The sequence below is a fragment of the Rhamphochromis sp. 'chilingali' genome (genome assembly GCF_963969265.1).
Source record: "Rhamphochromis sp. 'chilingali' genome assembly, chromosome: 16".
Taxonomy (NCBI): Eukaryota; Metazoa; Chordata; class Actinopteri; order Cichliformes; family Cichlidae; genus Rhamphochromis; species Rhamphochromis sp. 'chilingali'.
Window position 1 is genome coordinate 25,929,899 of NC_137943.1, and position 18,601 is coordinate 25,948,499.

The 18,601-nt window shown below is 39.3% G+C and overlaps 1 protein-coding gene across 2 annotated transcripts in view; it reads right to left on the reverse strand.

Annotated features, from left to right (window-relative positions):
* ankrd12 (ankyrin repeat domain 12) overlaps positions 1–18,160 on the reverse strand; it is a 40,312-nt gene extending 22,152 nt beyond the window's left edge. The window contains exon 1 of one of the 2 annotated variants that reach the window (XM_080861958.1): positions 18,007–18,160. The gene's annotated coding sequence lies outside the window, so the exon portion shown is untranslated. The remainder of the gene's footprint in view (positions 1–18,006) is intronic. The other variant, XM_080861959.1, reaches the window with a different exon arrangement.
* Positions 18,161–18,601: the final 441 nt, after the last annotated feature.

An 18,601-nucleotide genomic window follows, 5' to 3' on the forward strand; every position in this document is an offset into this window, starting at 1 on the left:
AAAATTGAAAATCGTTTTTGTTTTGTTTTTTTTACATATATTTCTACTTGGAGAAATTTAAGAGGTTTACCCCTCAAAACTTTAAATACAAAAAAAGTTGCAAAAAATAGTTTACAACAACAGGAAACTTATTGTGAGTGTCTTCATAGTTTTATTTTGGAGATACACCAATTTTTATATACTGCAGGAAAAACAAAAAAAAACAATCCTATGATGCAAATTTGCAAAGAAAACAGCAGGTGCATCAAAATAAACTATTTCCAGCAGTGCAATTCGAGTTCTAAGCATCCCAGCAACTATTCAGAAAAGTCAAACATGACCAGTATAGGCTTTTAAGGCCTACAAGTAAAAAACTACATTTCCGCGAAAATGACGTCACTTCCGGTTTCGGCCAGGAAATGGCGGACATGCGACAGTTTGCGCTGACGTCTGTTTCACTGTGGGAAGTGTTACGAACAGCTGATCGGATCGGCAAAGCGTGTGTCTGGAATATTATGTTTTTGTTCCTGCAAGCGCTTTTTATGCAATATTTGCAAAGCTTTATGTGGAAGGAAACCGTGACCGAGGACAAGCTGATGGCATCAGATGTAAGTACAACTCCTCCGGTTTCATATGCAAAACAAATTATTGCGCTAGCTTACAGGGTTCAGGTTCTACAGGGATTTAAAAATAGTTACACAAAACGGAGCGTGCTGCTCTGACCGGCTTTAAAGGGTTAACAATGACTTTAAAAAAAATAATATAAAATAGTGTGCAACACCACTGAAGTTTTTTTTTTAACTCTTTTCAACCAACAGCAGTCACTCTCCTCTCCAAATAACTTCTGCTTAGCTTTCCGAGCTTCCCTGGGGTCCTCTTAATCAGCGGTCTCCAACCTTTTTTGCGCCACGGACCGGTTTATGCCCGACAATATTTTCACGGACCGGCCTTTAAGGTGTCGCGGATAAATGAGGGAGGGGCTAATAATCGGCTCAGTCATTTTTAATGATCGTTGAAAGCCCAGATCGTAATCGTGATTAAAATTCGATTAATTGAGCAGCCCTATCTTCTCATAAATGAACAGCAGTCAAAAATGCCAAAGTAAAACAACTTAGAGGGAAATTCAAATATTCACACTCCCAATCATTTGCCTCAATTTAATATGTTAAACTCCGATACTGGGAGGAAGATTTTTCCTCTTATGTTTTAGAAAGCAAATGATTTTTAGGATTATTTGTGACTGATTTATCAAATTAAAATGACAGTTTTCTGTGGCCTTAATTGATATATTAAGTTTATAAAGGTTTAAAGTATAGTAGATTATAGTATATATATAGTAGAATGACCAACACTTTATACATACATACATATTCACTAAAAATCTTATTTTGCTTCTTAATGTGTGCACTGATTGTGTATGTTGTTTTTTTATGTCTGTGTTTTAAAAGCTCAACCTAAGGATGGGCATTGAAAAATAGCTTAGGCCATAAATGCTGTGGTGTGTGGCATGGTTCATGTATTGTAGTCATTCCCATAAAAATAAACTGCAACTAAACATCAAGGTTGGAGGTCAACATATCACCCTTTACTAACCATCCTTCTTTACCTATAACATTGCAAAATTTGTGATTTCAAAAGAAGTAAATTCTAAATCTGAATGAATGAAGACAGCGAAATCCCAAGCCAAGTGTGCTGCTGCACTGCTGGTCTCTGTCTCCATTTATTTATAACCTAGCGTTCCTGCATTTTTAACTCCACTGGTTCCTGACTAACAACAATAACAACCATTTCCCTGTAGTGTTCGGGTGCGCCGGCCCTGACAGCAGAGCGGCTGCTAGTGCGTGTCCTTGCATGAGTGCAGCAGTCTGACAGGGGAATTGTGGTAAAAGACTCTGGGAGTGTTGGGGTATGTTCACTGGGGGAGGATGGAGGAGAGTGTATGGTGGAGATGTAGCCAGGAAGGATGACGAGCACACAGAGTATGGTAACCTGATCCACTGACTGCAGGATGGGACAGGGAGGGAAAGGGGGCTAAGAATAGCACCGAGCCTGACACACAGCTTGCAGAGCAGAGTACGCTGCCGCCACCAGCAGCAGAAACATTACTCCACTCCAGCTGCGAGAGTACTGCCTGCTGTGAGCTCTCACACACACCATGTGGAACATACATGTGATTTTCCCCTGCTCTCCCATGTGGCTGTACTTTCGACTGCAGGCACACACACACACACACACACACACACACACACACACACACACACACACACACACACACACACACACACACACACACACACACACACACACACACACACACACACACACACACACACACACAACAAAAAACCCCTGATGAAAAGTGAGCTCTGACTAAACCACTGGGTTACACTGCAGTAGAAATAAAAACTGCTTAATTATTATCACGAATATTACAAATCCAGAGAAGATGTATTCAGCTTTTCCTACAATAGGATGTAGGGAAGACTGTGACATGCTCAAGGAGACGCTCGACGCCTGCTGCAACGGTAAACAGCCCGTCACGTGGTTGTGGTCCTACACGCCATCGGGCTAAATGGTGGGGGAGGTCTCTCTCAGCTGTACATTCACTCGCTCCCTCCATCCTCCTCCTCCAACAACGACTCCCTAATGAGTAGCAGGACAAAGCCAACCGCAAAGGCCCGATACTGGAGGGGTAGGGGAGGTAACAATATCCAGCAAAGTGGCATCTCTCACATATAAATATCTGGACTATAAGCTGAATTAGATGTTCTTAAATACCTTACACAAAATCTATGAGGTATAAAGGCTCTTCTATTTTCTGCCCCTTCAAAAGACAAAAGAAAGAAAAAAAATCAAACAAAAAACAAAGAAGAAACAGCAGTATATCAGGAAGAGTCTATCATTTGTATCTGTAATGAATGCCTGGCCATATATTCAAATTAAGGGTTTGTGGTGTCTGGTCAAAGTAAGCAAGCAATTTAAAAAGCATAAAGAGCTGTTGGCTTACTATTCTACCCAGTATAATTGATATTTTTAAAATGGTGCTCAAAATTTATACTGGGGGGGGGGGGAACCCGGGAATAAGCAGATGTAAATTATAATTGTCAGCTGTGACAACAACAACAACAACATGTAAGCATGGTGCCTGGAGCAGCAACAATCAGTTACTTAATTTATTATACTAGCAATTAATTACAGGTATAATCAACACCTTAAACAGCTTCTTTTAGAAAACAGTTTTTAAAAAATATTGTGCCGTATTGCAAAAACAACAAATTTGGGTTCTGGACACATTATCCTGACGAGAGGTATTTTGGACTTTTTAACTCATAAAAAGAAATAATATTACCTGCAGCCACAGACTTTAAAATGCAATCACAACCTGTCTATTTTTTAAATGCAGAGTCACAAAAAGAGGTTGTATAAGCCCTTCATATCTTTGGGCTCTTAAAGTCACTCTCTTGTCATTCTCCTGACTCAACTATGCACCAAATTCAAAGCAGCATAACATTTCCAGCACAATGTAAGTGCAGCTTTCTTCCTCCCATCACTGGGTCATCTTAACTGAAGGCGCTTTTCGACAAACAGCAAAAGAGACACTGGATGCCTCGAGGAGGCCGTTCACCTCTCACTACCCTAACCCCAGACAGGCGAAACACGCTGCCTCCCACCAGAGCGTCTGGCCTTCGTTCCAGTAGTTTTTGGCTTTCATAAATAAGACGGGCACACTGCTGGAAAGAGGCGGAGAGCACTGGTTAAACTCTCTGGCATGGGAAAAACATGGGTGGATATTAATATTAAGTAACTGTTCAAACCTGTACCAGTCAGCTGCTGCCAAATCTACAATGAAGCTAATAGCTTTTTGGTAGTACGACAGCAACTTTTATAGGTATATTTAGTCACTTACAACAACAACAACAAAAAGTTTTGTCGTACAACTAAGTACACTTCATGTTTCATCTCCATTAGATACAGCATTTACTTTGCTAATGTCAAATACTATTATAACACCAGATTCTTTTGCCAAATCAATACTATGAAAGACATAATAAATTCATTTAAAGACCAGAAATTGTTTTTTGAGCTTTATTATGCAAGACAGAGTGCTGAACAATTTCAGTCTTATCCTTCGCTTAAATAAAATAAAATAATAATAACTCATCTAAATCTACAAGGGCGAGGCTCGGGACATGGCTTGCACACAAATAAAAGCCTCGTCAAATAACATGTTTGTACATGAGAGGATGTAAATAGGGTTAACTTCACTGGCACGAGAATAAGGCTCTAACCCGGACTGATGAAAAATGCCCACTAAACTGGTTCGAGAGAGTCTGACAGCCTTAAGAAGCCTACCGCCACTGCTCCGAATGTAGGTTAATGATCAGATACCCAAGCAGAGGACAAGAACAATGAAGCCTTTACTGCTGATTACGGGTTAAAAGGAGGGGGAGGGAATGTGGGAGGGATTAGACCAAAGGTTAGGACCCAGGCATAGGTCTTGTTCTCATTTCCACCACATGGCCAAGCTCACTTGACTCAATCAAACACTGGAGAGCTGTTGCTGCTCGAGGAAATATTGATATCCACAGTATGGATGGAGAATTGGGGAATTTTTAATAAAAAAAAAAAAAATCTGACTTTGAATTAGCAATTATCAGACTTGGCATTAATAACAGTGAGCTATATGCAACAGAAATGCATCTCATGTTGGTAATAGGGCTGCCACGATTTGTCGACTAGTCACGATTACGTCGACTATCAAAATCGTCGACGACTGATTTAATAGTCGACGTGTCGTTTGAAGCTTTGTAAGATCGCAAAAGACGCAGGAATAATAGCAGGATTTAAGAGTGTAATAACGGACTGAAACAGAAGATGGCAGCACAGCATGTACAAGGATGCCAGCTGCCGTTAAACCCCGAAGAAGAAGAAGCAGCTGTGTCCCAGAATTCATAGCGCGGCCCAGCTTAGTTTCCAACAATGGCGGTAGCTAGTTAGTTTTAATATTACTCTTATTATTCTTTCTGGGTCACAAAATAAACGTTTAACATATTTTCAGGCGAGAATGTAGCTGTGTAAACCTCAAATATCGGCTCAGTTTATCAGGACACCACATATTTTCAAAAGCGCTCCGACGTTTTCGGAGACGTCTGTTACCCACTAGCTCGATAGCTAGCCGGGGGCTAGGTCACTAGCGCCGTGAGAACACCGGACTCCCGGCAAATTGTTTTCAAACCCACCGCCGTCTTTCGTGACTCAGGTTAAATATATATGAGTCACTTAGATAAATTAAAAATGTTGTTGTTTGGCTTTTTTTTTTTTTTTTTTTTGTATTTTATTTGTTCCTGAGTAAATCGGTTTGGCTGAGATTAAAGTTATAGTTTTTACACAGCTGAATAAACGTCAAGCAGACAGCTGATTATCAGAAGTGTGAGATGCTGGAGAATATACTCCGGTGTCCTGTTATATTTTAGATAGCAAGGAGTTTATTAAACTTTACCGAAACAATCTGCAAATTTCATTAAAATTGAATAAACTATCATCTTGTCTTTATTTTTAGTTAGCACCTTAAAAGCTTAAAGCTGTAAGCTAATGATAGTTATATAAGAGCAGATGCTGCTGGTGCAATAAGCTGTAGTTTTACGTCCAGTGGATGATGATCTGATTAGTCGACTAATCGCATAAATAATCGGTGACTAGTCGACTATCAAAATAATCGTTTGTGGCAGCCCTAGTTGGTAACAAAAACTATTAACTGAAAAATATCCTGTTTAATACATGTTAAAAAAATGAATTAAAAAAAGCCTCATCACTGTTGCAACATGTTTGCTAAAACAAAACGCCCTCCTTTTCCTTTCAGAGAATTTGTAGGCAATGATTTAAAGCCCCTGGTGGCAAAGACATTACCTACATGACTATGAAACAAAACACATCTGCAGCTAACAAGGTGTCACAGCCACAAGGAATCCTATCCACTCGGTTCCATATGAGCAACTAGCTGGCCACAGTCTGAAAAATAAACTGTGAGGCAAATATTGTGTCAGTTTTCATTATGACATTCAAGATACGACTCCATCTACACCTGTCAAATCCTATTAAACTCGATGAGCTGCCGATCCGATCACAAGCCCGACACATGGCTGCCTGCGCAGTGCCAAAACCACAGCTCTGCAGTGCCAGACTAAGCTTAGATGAGACCAGTGTGTGCGGAGAGGTTGAAAAAGCAACTTCAGCTTCATGCTGCGAGGAGTCTACAGATTACATAGCACACCAACCTTTTACCTTTGATTTAAACCTCTTAAGTCAACAATGAAATACCAAAATTGCTCTTGAATAGCTGGAAGTTAATCAGTTAATTGTCTGAAGGCCTGGTTGAGTAAAATATTTAAACCTCTCCTTATTTCAACACTATAGTCTTAATGCTTAAGAAGACACAAGATGCCTTGAATCAACAACGCAGAGACAGCAACCATTTTCAGAGCTGGTATATTTTTTTACAGTCAGCCCCACAAGATATGCAGCATATTAATGTTTTTTTTTTTTTTATACCAATTTGTATTCTAAAGTGTTTCATTTAAAGAGTGAGGCTGTGTGGAGCTAAAGGACAAACTCAGAAACATTAGATATTCATTGAAAGGAGTTAACCATTTACCTTCCCTCGGTCATTTTACACTGAAAGTGGATGACTTTGGTACTAAAATACATCAATTAGCTTAACAATTACATGAGGTTTTACAGCGTTTAGGACACTTGGTTAGATTTGTCCATTACAATGCACTCAGTGCTCCTGCGTGATTTCATATTACTGTGCTTTAGTGTTTTGATGAAGTGGTCAATACTGGAGCACTACATAAATCCATGGACCATAATACACCACAGCCACACCATTAAAACCATAAAGAGGTGAGGTAAATAACATTGGTTCAATGTAATGTTCTGCATTGAAACCTTAGGTCTGGGGATTCACGTGTGTGTTATGGGGAATTTAAGGTACTGTATCGTCCTTTTACATCTCTGTTGCTATAAAATCAACCAACACAAAGCCTATGTTAACGCACCTTTGTGCAGGCCTCCAAAAAGGTGACAGTGTATAGCTTGATGGCAATGATGCTTTGCTATGGGCTGTAAAGTTAGCGTTAGATAGAAGAGATGCTACTTCGACTGTTTTTAACACTCGGTTTCACTTCAATGTGAAGAAGTTCTGTTTATTATTACTTCCGCCTTCTGTACAGCACAGGCTAATCTGTAGCTGTAGTACATGAACAGCATGAACAGAAAAAACAAAAACAAAAAACAAACAAACTGCATAGCCCACGTTGCATGTTGTTCCACATATTTATGAACCATCACCAATGCAGTGCCATACTGAGCGTCTGATGTTAACATGTTCCACCATTTTAATGCTGTTTTAGACAGCTGGGAGCAGTACCAAAAGGCCTCCCTGTCTGGACAACGTGCCCCACCAAACTGCAAAACCAGCTGAGCGAAACTCAAGGTGGGAGTACGATCCAAGTCTAACTGAACCACCCCAGAATGTGTAAGAACTTATTTTAACAGATATCTTCAACATGCAGAAGCTGCAGACAAGGTAAAAGGTTTTTTGCACTGCAAGATTTCTGGTTTCTGTTTGCAGTCTGGGCTAGGGCTGCACGATTAATCGTTAGAAAATCGCGATCTCGATTCATACTTATGTGCGATCTCATTTCCAAATGACAACGATTTTATAAAAAATTAAAAAATAAATAAAAACACGACGACGATTGTACCGCATTTTGATCCGGGACGTAGTCTGCACGAAAACAAGCGCTCACTCTTCCGGCTCAACAAATGACAAGGGCGGAGCCTTATACCACGTGATACAGAAGCTGTGCCGTGTGATGCTAAAATTAGCAGAGAAAAAACAACTGAGAGCACGTCAGGGATGACGAGAAAGTGACAGGAGAAAATCCGTCCCAGTCAACCACCCAAACATCAATAACGGGAACCTTATACAGCGCTTCCCTATACCCGTCGAACTCCCGCAGGCACAAAGAAATTACGGAGGCTATCACTTATCACCTGACCAAAGATATGGCTCCCATCAACACTGTGCAAAACGAGGGATTTAGGAAAATGATCAACACCCTAGACAAACGCTACACAGTGCCGTCCCGCAACTATTTTTCTATTGTTGCACTACCTGCTCTATACACGCAGTGTCAACCAACGGTGGAGACGGAATTTCAAGCAGTACAACATTTTGCGGCAACAACAAAATGTGAGACATTTATTGTTTTTATGTTCAGTCTCAACTGTTACGAAGTTGATGTGCAGTTAATAAGTGCAATAAATATTTGTACTGGAAAAGAAAATCGTGAGAGAATCATGATCTCAATTCTAAGCCAAAAAAATCGTGATTCTCATTTTACGCAAAATCGTGCAGCCCTAGTCTGGGCTGTATTACACAATCTTGTTGGAGCAGTTGGTGGCTGCATGCAGATCAAAAGAAAGAAATCTTTGGGAGTGTCCTTCAGAATCTGCCAAAGTTCCCATGTCTGTTTGGGTGGCACAAAAGGAGCCTACATTTTTCATTTTGTGGTTTATTAGTGTATATAAGTCAGCCCCTTCCAAGTTTGTTTAATCTTTACTGTAATCATATGCAGAAACATGAAGAATTTCAACAACTGTGCCCAATTTCAGCAGGTTAATTCTAAACATATCTGAACTGCTCTAAACTGTTTTGTGCATGAAAAGGGCCACAGTTGATTATACTTCAAACAAGCATGTTGAACACATGCTTTGCTTTCATGTTATTTAATCAATAATGTTTGTTTTCAATTGTGTCTATAAAAACAAAATGAAACTGATTAATGTATAGGTTCTGCCACATAAAAATGTCTTTCCTTATTACTACATGTGCAATTAACTTTAATAACAAAAAACCCTTTAAATTTAATGGGCTGGCTGTAGCTCAGGAGGTAGAGCTGTCATCTACTTGTTGGAAGGTTTGTGGTTCGATCCTTTGCTGCTCCAGTCTGCATGCCAAATATTCTTGCGCAATATAATAAACCCAAGTTGCTCTCCAGTGCATCCACTGGAGTATAAATGTGTGTGAATGTTAGACAGAAAGCACTTATGTAGAAAAAGCATAGACAATAGCGCTTTTATGAATGGGCGAATGAGGCAAGTTGTATAAAGTGCTTTGAGTGCTCAGGTAGAGTAGAAACAGTGCCAACATTGCTATGTTGCCGTTGCTTCAAATATTTTAAACAGTTAGTAAGACATAAAACCCATCATCAAAGGCAACCCTAACTCTTATGTAAACATACAGTGGAGAATATGATAGGTGTATAGGTTACTTCCTGTATAATAACCCTAAGCGATCTCAATTGTAGCCTGTTTTCACCTTAGCTTTAAACCCATTTAAAATGAAAACTAGCACAGTCATGGATAGCATAAAGCAGCATGCAGAGTACTGCCAATGATTAGCACAATCTGATCACATTTCTCCACTCAAAAAGAGCTCAGTGACGCGATTTATTCTACAACCAAAAGGAATCCACTGAAATTGTCCAGTGAATGAAAATCTCATTAACCTATTTTACAGCAGGAGGGTCCTCAGCCTTCCGAAAGCATGGTCACAAAACCGAGCCAGAGTAAACAGGATATGACTGCTTTCTTTGGCATCAGTGAAGTGAAAGCAGTCCATGAAGAATGCAAAGAACACACCCACTGTCAAATTGTCTTTTTTCACAATAAACTAGCAACAGACAGATATATCTCTCACTGCTCATTCATAAAATAAAACTTTAAGAGCTCTTTAATAATTTAAAAACCTACAGCATTGTAATATTGCAACCCAGTCTGTTCCTTCCTTCCTGTGCGCATGAGGTGCATTCACAGTCACGCAGGAAGGTCACAGGCTCTCGAACTGTCGGCCTTTAAAAGCATACAATAGATTATCAAGCCGTTACACACAAAGATAATGCACTCAACGTACCAAACAAAAACAACACTTTGCACACATTCAGCTGCTGGCAAAGGCCAGCACATGTTGTGAAATCAGGAGGCTCCACCCTCTTCACAGACACATGCACAAGCGCACGCTTGCTAGGCCTCTTGAAGACGCAGATACTCGGCTGATGGAGCCAACTGCAGGTTCTGGTCTAGCTTGAGGCACATCACATCATGACCACTGCTTGCTTTCATGCTCCCTTTTGAACTGCAACCCAATAAGTGTAGTCGACAAGATGAAGTGAAAGTGATACAGAACAGAATTTTAAGCTGCCTCAAATAGAGGAAACAGATAATTTCTTTGGCTTATTGTGCTTGGAGTTTTTCCCATCACATTTGTTGTAACCTTTTTAAATTTCACTCCATCTTCTAAGATGACCAATCTTCACCATCACAAAGCTTAAACGGCACAGCCACAGTAGCCTCAATAACCAATAATGGCAATTTATCAATACTCAGTGGGCAGTGGTGTTCACTTTGCTGAAGAGTGAAGAGTAAAAAAAAAAAAAAAAAAAATGACTGTTTGGGGGGGATTTCCCTGAAGATATGGCCCTGCTGTGAGCACTCAAAACAAAAAAGAGGAACCCCAATCAGAATGTTAGTAAAGTAAAACAGCTTTATTACAACCATAAGTCATTCTTGCTCTTTGTTGCTGTGAAATGCTGCAATATGGCAAAGATCAGACCAAGCAGACAACATATAGGCCCAAAATACCAAAGATAGCCAAGCTAAAACTCTCAATGTGAAGGACTCGAGTACAAAAGGCACAAGTTTAGGTCTTAAACAGACTGCTTATGTTTCACATGAAATGAACCAATACATTTAGTAAGCTTAAGCTCATATGAAATCATTACTTTCCTTCACTCAGTGATGTCCAAGTCATCACTTTGTGTCTAGGCTTAACCCTAAACCCGTGAAGGGTTAATACCTTTCTCTCTTGTTCTCTAAGAGAATGTCTTCTAAATAGCTTAAGACATTTTCCATTGCACCGATCTGCATTTAGAACCCTCCACCTCCATGTGAATGTTACTCCTTTAATCTGCTGCCTCTTATTTTTCCCCTTTCTTAAATTACTTCTCACCCAAAAAATGCATAACGCATAAAACATTTGATATGGCAAGTTAGGCATTGTGTTATGGACTAAAACAAATTACAAAAACAAAATATTGTATAATACTGGAGACAAAAACAATAAAAACTGGAAATAAGTATTATGTACTTTCCACTGTATGAAAAATAATCCAAATGAACAACTGTAATGCAAACAAATTTTCTCAAGAAGTGCACTGTAAAGAGGAAATAACGTATGCCCTTACATAATTGCTCAGGCATTACAGCACCTTAGTCAATACCCTATTCTCTAAGAAGCTTATAGTCTGTCTGGAGAGGCTTTATACTATAGATGTCATCCTAACGTTTTCCAGTTATTTTTAGAGCAAGCCCTCTTTGTGCTTGCATTATTAAGCAAGAAAATATTGGAAGGAGTCTAATAACAATCTAAGAAATCTGAAAATTTGACGTAGCTGGACTTTCAGTTCAGTATTAACTGTGTACTTGGGCTGCATTTCTTTACAAGCGTCTGCATGGCTCTCAGCACGTTTCTGTCTATGCCTCTTATGACGATCTGCCTCGACGGCATGTGTAAAACTGATGTGACTGCAGATTCTTTCCCACCATCTGATTTCCATGATCTGGCAGAAATAAGAGGAAAATTAGATTTTTGAGAATCCAGACCTGTCACTATGCATGCGAGTGTGATCAGAAGATAAATGCTGGCATTAAATATTGTCAAGACAGCCAGAGAAAATATTTCAAACTGACCAAAACTGCTCTGTAATTAATGTCTCAACCACAGCGCGACCGCAAGAAGCAATTATTCAGATGATCACTTTATTACTATATGACATAAAGCTACAATGTTAAATACAAAAACAAAATGCTCCGTCTAAACATAAGTAGTTTTAACTTGCTTAATGACATTACTTTTAAATAACAGTTTTTCTGCAGATCAAACACTTCATCGTTACAGGAAGTCATATCACATTGACATATGGATTGATATGCAGTTGTGACAGTTGAGTCACAATTGAATTGCTGTTTAACATGCCCCTCCTTTATGGCAAAGTCTCACCTGCAATTGACTACGCCATGAGACAAACTCTGTAAGGGATTTGTAGACGAGCAATAAAAGCTAATTTAGTGTCTGAAGGAAAGAAGGATGAGTGAAAATGAAAGCAAAAGCTTTGGAAGAGCAACACAAACAAGATCCAATCAATGAGAAAGAGGAAATTAACATATCATATGCCAGTTCTAACAAAAATACTCTCAGAGAACAACAGGTCATATTCTCTTGCGGAAACTGGTTGAATTTTAAATAAAAAAAGAAAAACAAAAAAAGATTTGCCAGCTGGTTTGTGAAACTGATCGTCATCAAGCTACATGTCAACCGATATCTGCCCACTGGCTCTTCACCCCATACATGTGCTAGACATTTTTGATGAAGGTGTCAGCCAGCTTATTATCAAAAGCAGATTTTTAAAAGTAAAGTTAGTCATATGCCTGTGAGTAAATACACTATAATAGAACTGTCAATGCAATGATAGGATGGGCAGACTGGCAACTGCAGACAAAGTGCATTAACCTCCTAGGACCTGCCGTCCACATATGTGGACATCACATTTTGGGTTATTTAGACCAAAATACTCAATTTTGCTCAACCGGGGCCTGATATCCATTTACGAGGACATTATACTGCTACTGTTCTATCAAAATTTTAAATGAATATCCTCATATGTGGCTCTGATTCATAAAAAGACAAATCAGGTAAAAAAAAAATCAAAAAAAAAATCTGGTAATTCTTTGTTTTTACATTCATTGGGCCCCAATATGCCCAAATATCAAAGAGAAATTAAAAATGCATGCCGTGGAAGAGTTCGGGTCTTAGGAGGTTAATGTCATTATAATTTCAACGGCTTCTGGAATAATGGGCAATGCCTGCTATCTAATGGCAGAAAGGTGCCCATTTACCTTGCAGTTTGACAACAATGTAAATTCAGCTTGTTGGGAATTTGGGGAAGAATTGCTCTAGTCCTTCCCTAAAAACTCTAACTTACTGTTTAGTGGACCATGAACCAAAATGGCCAAAATGGAGCCTTTGGTAGAAAGATCTATCTCAGGAAAGTAAAACCTGCTAGATTTCTGAAGATCAACCTGTGGAAGGATCAATGATTGCCTTTGTCTCCAGATCGCCCGGTCCACTTTTGGCAAACTGTAACATTTGACCATTTGCTCTGAGATTCTGCTGTTCACCCCATAGCCAACTTGCAGGCCTCTCAAGACATGCGAGTCCTCATGAGCCTGGGGCTCTTTTCACCCCCACATGCAACCACAGACTTTATGCAATTAGACTGAAGAGGAACTTTACTATCAAAAAACACCCACTGGTCAGGACATGCAACCATTCATGTTTTAATGTACTAAGCCTACCTTTCCCTACCTCCCTCACATTTTCTAGGTGTTTGTTTTTCATTTTAAATTATATCTAAAGGTCAATAAAACTCACAAAAAAAGACTAAGTTGAAAAATGTTGAGCTGTCTTACCGCACCAATAACAAAGGTAGCCAGGCAGAAACAGAAGAAAGTGAACTGGTGCATCAGCAATGCAGACATAACAACAAAACAAACACGACATTGGAGTATGTCTTGATGAGTTTGACATGCTGAAACTTTGAAGGGGATAGTAGTATTTACACAGCTTTTCTCTTGTCCTTTTGTGTTGTTTGTGTGTCATCCGGCACATGTGCAAGTCTTTTATTACTCCTAAGTACTTGTTTGGGCAGCTATTTCGAAAAATTTAATTATTTTAAAACCCCAACATCAAAACCACTAACAGGTCAACAATGAAATGTTTTCTGGAAACCTTTATATAAATGTATTTATTAAAAAAATAAATTAAAAAAAATATCATACTGACACCACCACCCACCCAACCATTGTTACACTATGCACAGAGGTTAACAGTAGAACATACCAAACCCTAACCCTAATGCTATCTTTAATTTCACTTGGGACTGATTCATTTAAAATCTTGAGGTGAAAAGTCAAACAAGCAAGCAACTTATTGTTTTTGAAATTGCTGATTAGTAACACAACACCTCCAATAGCAGCCACCATGGCTGTTGGTAGCAGCTAACAGCAGGACAATGTATCCCAGTATTCTCTGGAAGAACATGAAAAGTAAGACAAACAAACAAACAAAAAAACAACAAAAAACAAAGAGTTCAAAGTATTGACTTGACCTACAAACTCTCTGGATCCCCATGCAATCTATCCTCTATCTGATGCAGCACAACAAGTCCAGTCCATGGAGCCCATACCCCAAGTCTGCTCAATTATGGCAATTCACATTGAGATCACAGACAAAAGCATCAAGCACAGATTGCCAGTACAAAAGCCGGGAATGGCATTTGATGCTCCTTTCCAGTGGCTCCACAGTAGTGCTTTACACATTCACCTAAGAAGCCTGAGATCCCCGGTTCAGTGCTGTGAAGAAACACAAATCCCTGTGGGGTTGTGTCATGAAGGGCAACCAGTACAAAAAGAAATTCATCCAAATTCAACATCTGGAGTTACCCACTGTAGCGATTCCTCGTGAATAAGGGAGCAGATGAAAGCAGCTTTTTTCAAATTTAATTCTCCTTTCTCTACTTGTTAAAACCAAAGTGTTTTCAGACAATTAAAATTGTTTTAATATTAGTGCTGACCAAAAGATGATCTAAATCTGGTACAGCATGTCAAGGAGTACGTCTGGCGGTTAATAGAAGGACAGAACACTGACTTTATGCTTCTGCTGGGAATTTATGTAGAGCTTAGGATGTAGCATATGCCGGTGCTTGTGCTGACTGTGTCAATGGCGATGTGCACATTAGGTTGTGTCTTAACTTTAACAGAGGAGCATGAATCTGATACACACGCAGCAAAGGAAAAGGTGCCATGGATTTATAACACAGGGCAAATGAGTGCACAGATGTGATAAAAGAAGGAACTGCCTTAATTGTTTAATCTAATTTTAAATCATTAGATTGAATGTAAATTTTGATTAACTGGAGAGCCCTAATATACCCTTAAACCTATACGCCCCAAAGAACCTAATCTTTTGTAGAGAATCACACCGTTACACTGAGGTTATGCATTTTTAAAATCACCAATTAAGTAATACAACTAAATAAATGTTGTTTGCAATGAACAAAACGATAAACAAAAGCCAGGGCAGTGCCTTTTTGTTACTTAAAACTGACATTTATTATTGGACACCATCATTTAATTTGCTTCATCAGTGTCAGCTACTAAACTACCAGAAGACTGAAGTGAACAAAGAAAACCCTTTCAAACAAAAAGAAGCATCTTCTCTTCAATGGCACCACAAAAAAGGCACCCATGACGCACTGCAAGAAAGGGCTTGGTAATATACTGCAGTGTCAATTATGTGTCCTACTCGTATTGTCATAACCTTTAGTGCCGTGGGAGGTCTCATTCATCCTCAGGCAAATCATCATCACATGATACTCAGTTGCCAGTGAGAGAGATGTTAGTACAAACTCATTACAGAAAGTAAAAGAGTATTTTAAAAAACAAAAGTTCGAGGTGACACAAGCACACTAATGAAAAGCCTACTAATCCCACCACGTACAATTGAGTCCAAAACAGCAGTGACCAATCAATCAATCAAGGGAGAAGACAGCACTTTAATGCCTGAAGAATCATGTTCCCTAATATGAGAGTGATATGTTCTATTGATAAAAATCAGCTACTGCCAATTTAAGTCTATGAATAACATTTTTATTTACTGTTCTGTCTATATAAAATGTATCTAAAGGAATAGCAGATTAACAGTGGACTACATTTAACAAAACATTAATATGAAAAAGTATCATGTATTACTACATCCTAACTTGCTCCTTAGTACATTGTTAATAAGCAAATAATTGCAGCATGGTCCTGGTGATTTATCTAAATTGCAGCTGAGGTTAAGGTTAAGTTTAAAAAAATGATTTAACAAGATTTATTCTAAAGGAATTGTAATTACAATTGCGCAAGAATTTACTCATCATTGAGGACTCACCATTTAAGGTATTTTAAGTGCTGTTCCTTAGTAGTAAGGTCAATTATGATGTGTCATGGCGAACTGGAAGTATGCTTGCTGTTATACAACCTTCTATAATCTTAACAAATTCAGTTTAATTAATCAGTTCCTGGTTTAAGGTCAGCTAAAGAGTGAAATTACTAAATATAACTTTAACTGAAATGACAAACAGATCACCCTGTTTTAAGAGTATTTTTCATGCATTCCTGTAAGATTTGGTTATTTAAAAGGCCACAGACGCAAGCTGATGCTACAATCAATTGTCAGCACAACAGTTGAATTGTAACAACTAATGCTTTATTTTAGTAACTCTCAAATTGTAAATGGAGGTTTCTAGAACACTAGCAGTATTCAAGTCAATATTCATGTCTCCAAAATTAAAATAAGCCCCCCAAAAGAGACAATAAGAGTATGCGTTTCTGACAGTTGGTTTCTTATGGTTTTATTTTTGATGTAACCTTTAAGCAGCTGCTCGATTAGTTAATCTCTGAATATGACACGTTTTCATGTTTGAATTGTGGTGCTAAATAGCATTCTTCTTCATGATCCCAAAATGAACATTTCTTGTAATATTGAAAATGAAACAATTATTTTAAAATGGCCAGTTAACTGTATTTACATGTGCTGTTCCTTAACAAAGACATAAAAAATATATTTTACATTTAATACTGTTGTTTTTTTTAACTGTATGAAAAAACAGATTAATTAAACACCATTACAATATGACCATTACACTGTCTACATACTGCATTCAATATAATAGTATAAGACGAATACACAGTATTTTGTATGAGACAGATGTCACTTAAAAATACTGCCACTAGGACCAATTTCGGACTGATTCTAAAAAAAATTAAAGCTTAATTTAACAGTGTAGACGTGCTGCAATCCAATAAAACTCTTTAACTTAACGTATGTTCAATTTCAGGTTGACGTTTCGGTTGATTCAGACGGGTTGCTGCACAGATAGCCATGTAAAGACAAGCAGCTTTTGTATCAGGCAACACACCCCCAAGATGTCACAGTCACTGCCTGGGAGGCGCAAGCTCCGGATTTCTAATAGCTATGCTAGTTCCTTGAGAGAATTTACAAATCATAACTACATTTTACAGCATATTGACTGCTACTGTCCCGCCAAACTACGCTGGTTGTAAATAAACGAAGTGGCGTTGGCTCGATCATTGCAGAAACCACCACCCACCAACGTTAATGCCGCTCGTGCTTCCAATAATCAAAAAGTAATGTTGTTGAGCGCTAAAATTCGCAACTTGGACATAGATAATAAACACGAGCTGTGGTGTTAGTTGATTAATCTGGCGGTGAAATTCGTCTTGCGAGTAAATATGTTGTCTAATGCTAGTGCTTGGCCAGGACAAGGCAAATTCAAGTTCACGTTTCGCGATTAAACAGCAACAGTCAACACAGGGAGCACAGCACAGCCCGAGACAAAAGCCCACTGCAGCTCCTTTACTGCCCTCACAACGATCCCCCTCCCCAGCGCTTAATCTAAGCTAGCTAGCGAGCTTGTTCCCAGACCTACACAGCCCCGTTGGCTGTCTGGCTGTCTGAAGCTAACCCAGCTCGCTCTGCTTCGCCCCGACATTTTCCTATCAGCGCTCTGTATCCTCGCTTTGAAAGCACCGAGCAACTAAAGGCAGTTACTGGGGTGGAAATTTCAGTTAGCGTAGAATAAGTCCTCAATGTGTGTAACGCACGTGGCGCACAACTATACCAAGCCCACGCAAACACATAACATTCCCATTTTCGCACGCAGTTTACGTCAAGTTAGCTTAACGTTAGCCAGCTTGCAGTACAACTTAGCCAGATTGCTAGGATTTTTTTACCCATCCTGATCCGAGGCAGTCAAACAAGAAACCTCGTTTTGCGCTTACCTTTAAAAGGGGTTACACGTTCCCACCGACTCATTCAGGTTCCGCTATATGTGACTATTGCGCAATATTAACAGTTAATTTCATAAATACTGGACGTTAACCGTAGCCTACGGCTGTGTGACGTTCATCGCTGGTTTTGAAAACATCCAAGCCGTTCGTCGCTCGTCCTCTCGGAGAAAAACCTAGCAAAACATGCAAGCGTCATTTTCATTGGTAGGGAGAAATCATGTGACCACCAGAGCACCACCGAGCTTATAAGGTCTGCGTCTGCTGGATAGACTGTAGATGGGTATGTGTCAAACGGTTTAACTTTCATTTAACCGAAGCCGTGAGTAAATTCGCATCTTTAATTTTAAGAATACGCTTTTTGCTGAGACATGTTGTACGTTAGCGGTGTGTGTAGCACCTCAAAGTGGCTTTTGAGCGTGTGTATTTGAACCGAAAGGAGGGAGAGAGAGGGAGAGAGAGAACAGGAATGGGCACTTGACGTCATCTTTTCCGCTGCTGTGCTGCGGTCAGTGGGAACTTTCTCGAAGATCACGGCTGAGGTTAACAGAGGAATGGCGTTTTCCTTCTTTGTCGTGAGCATGGCTGC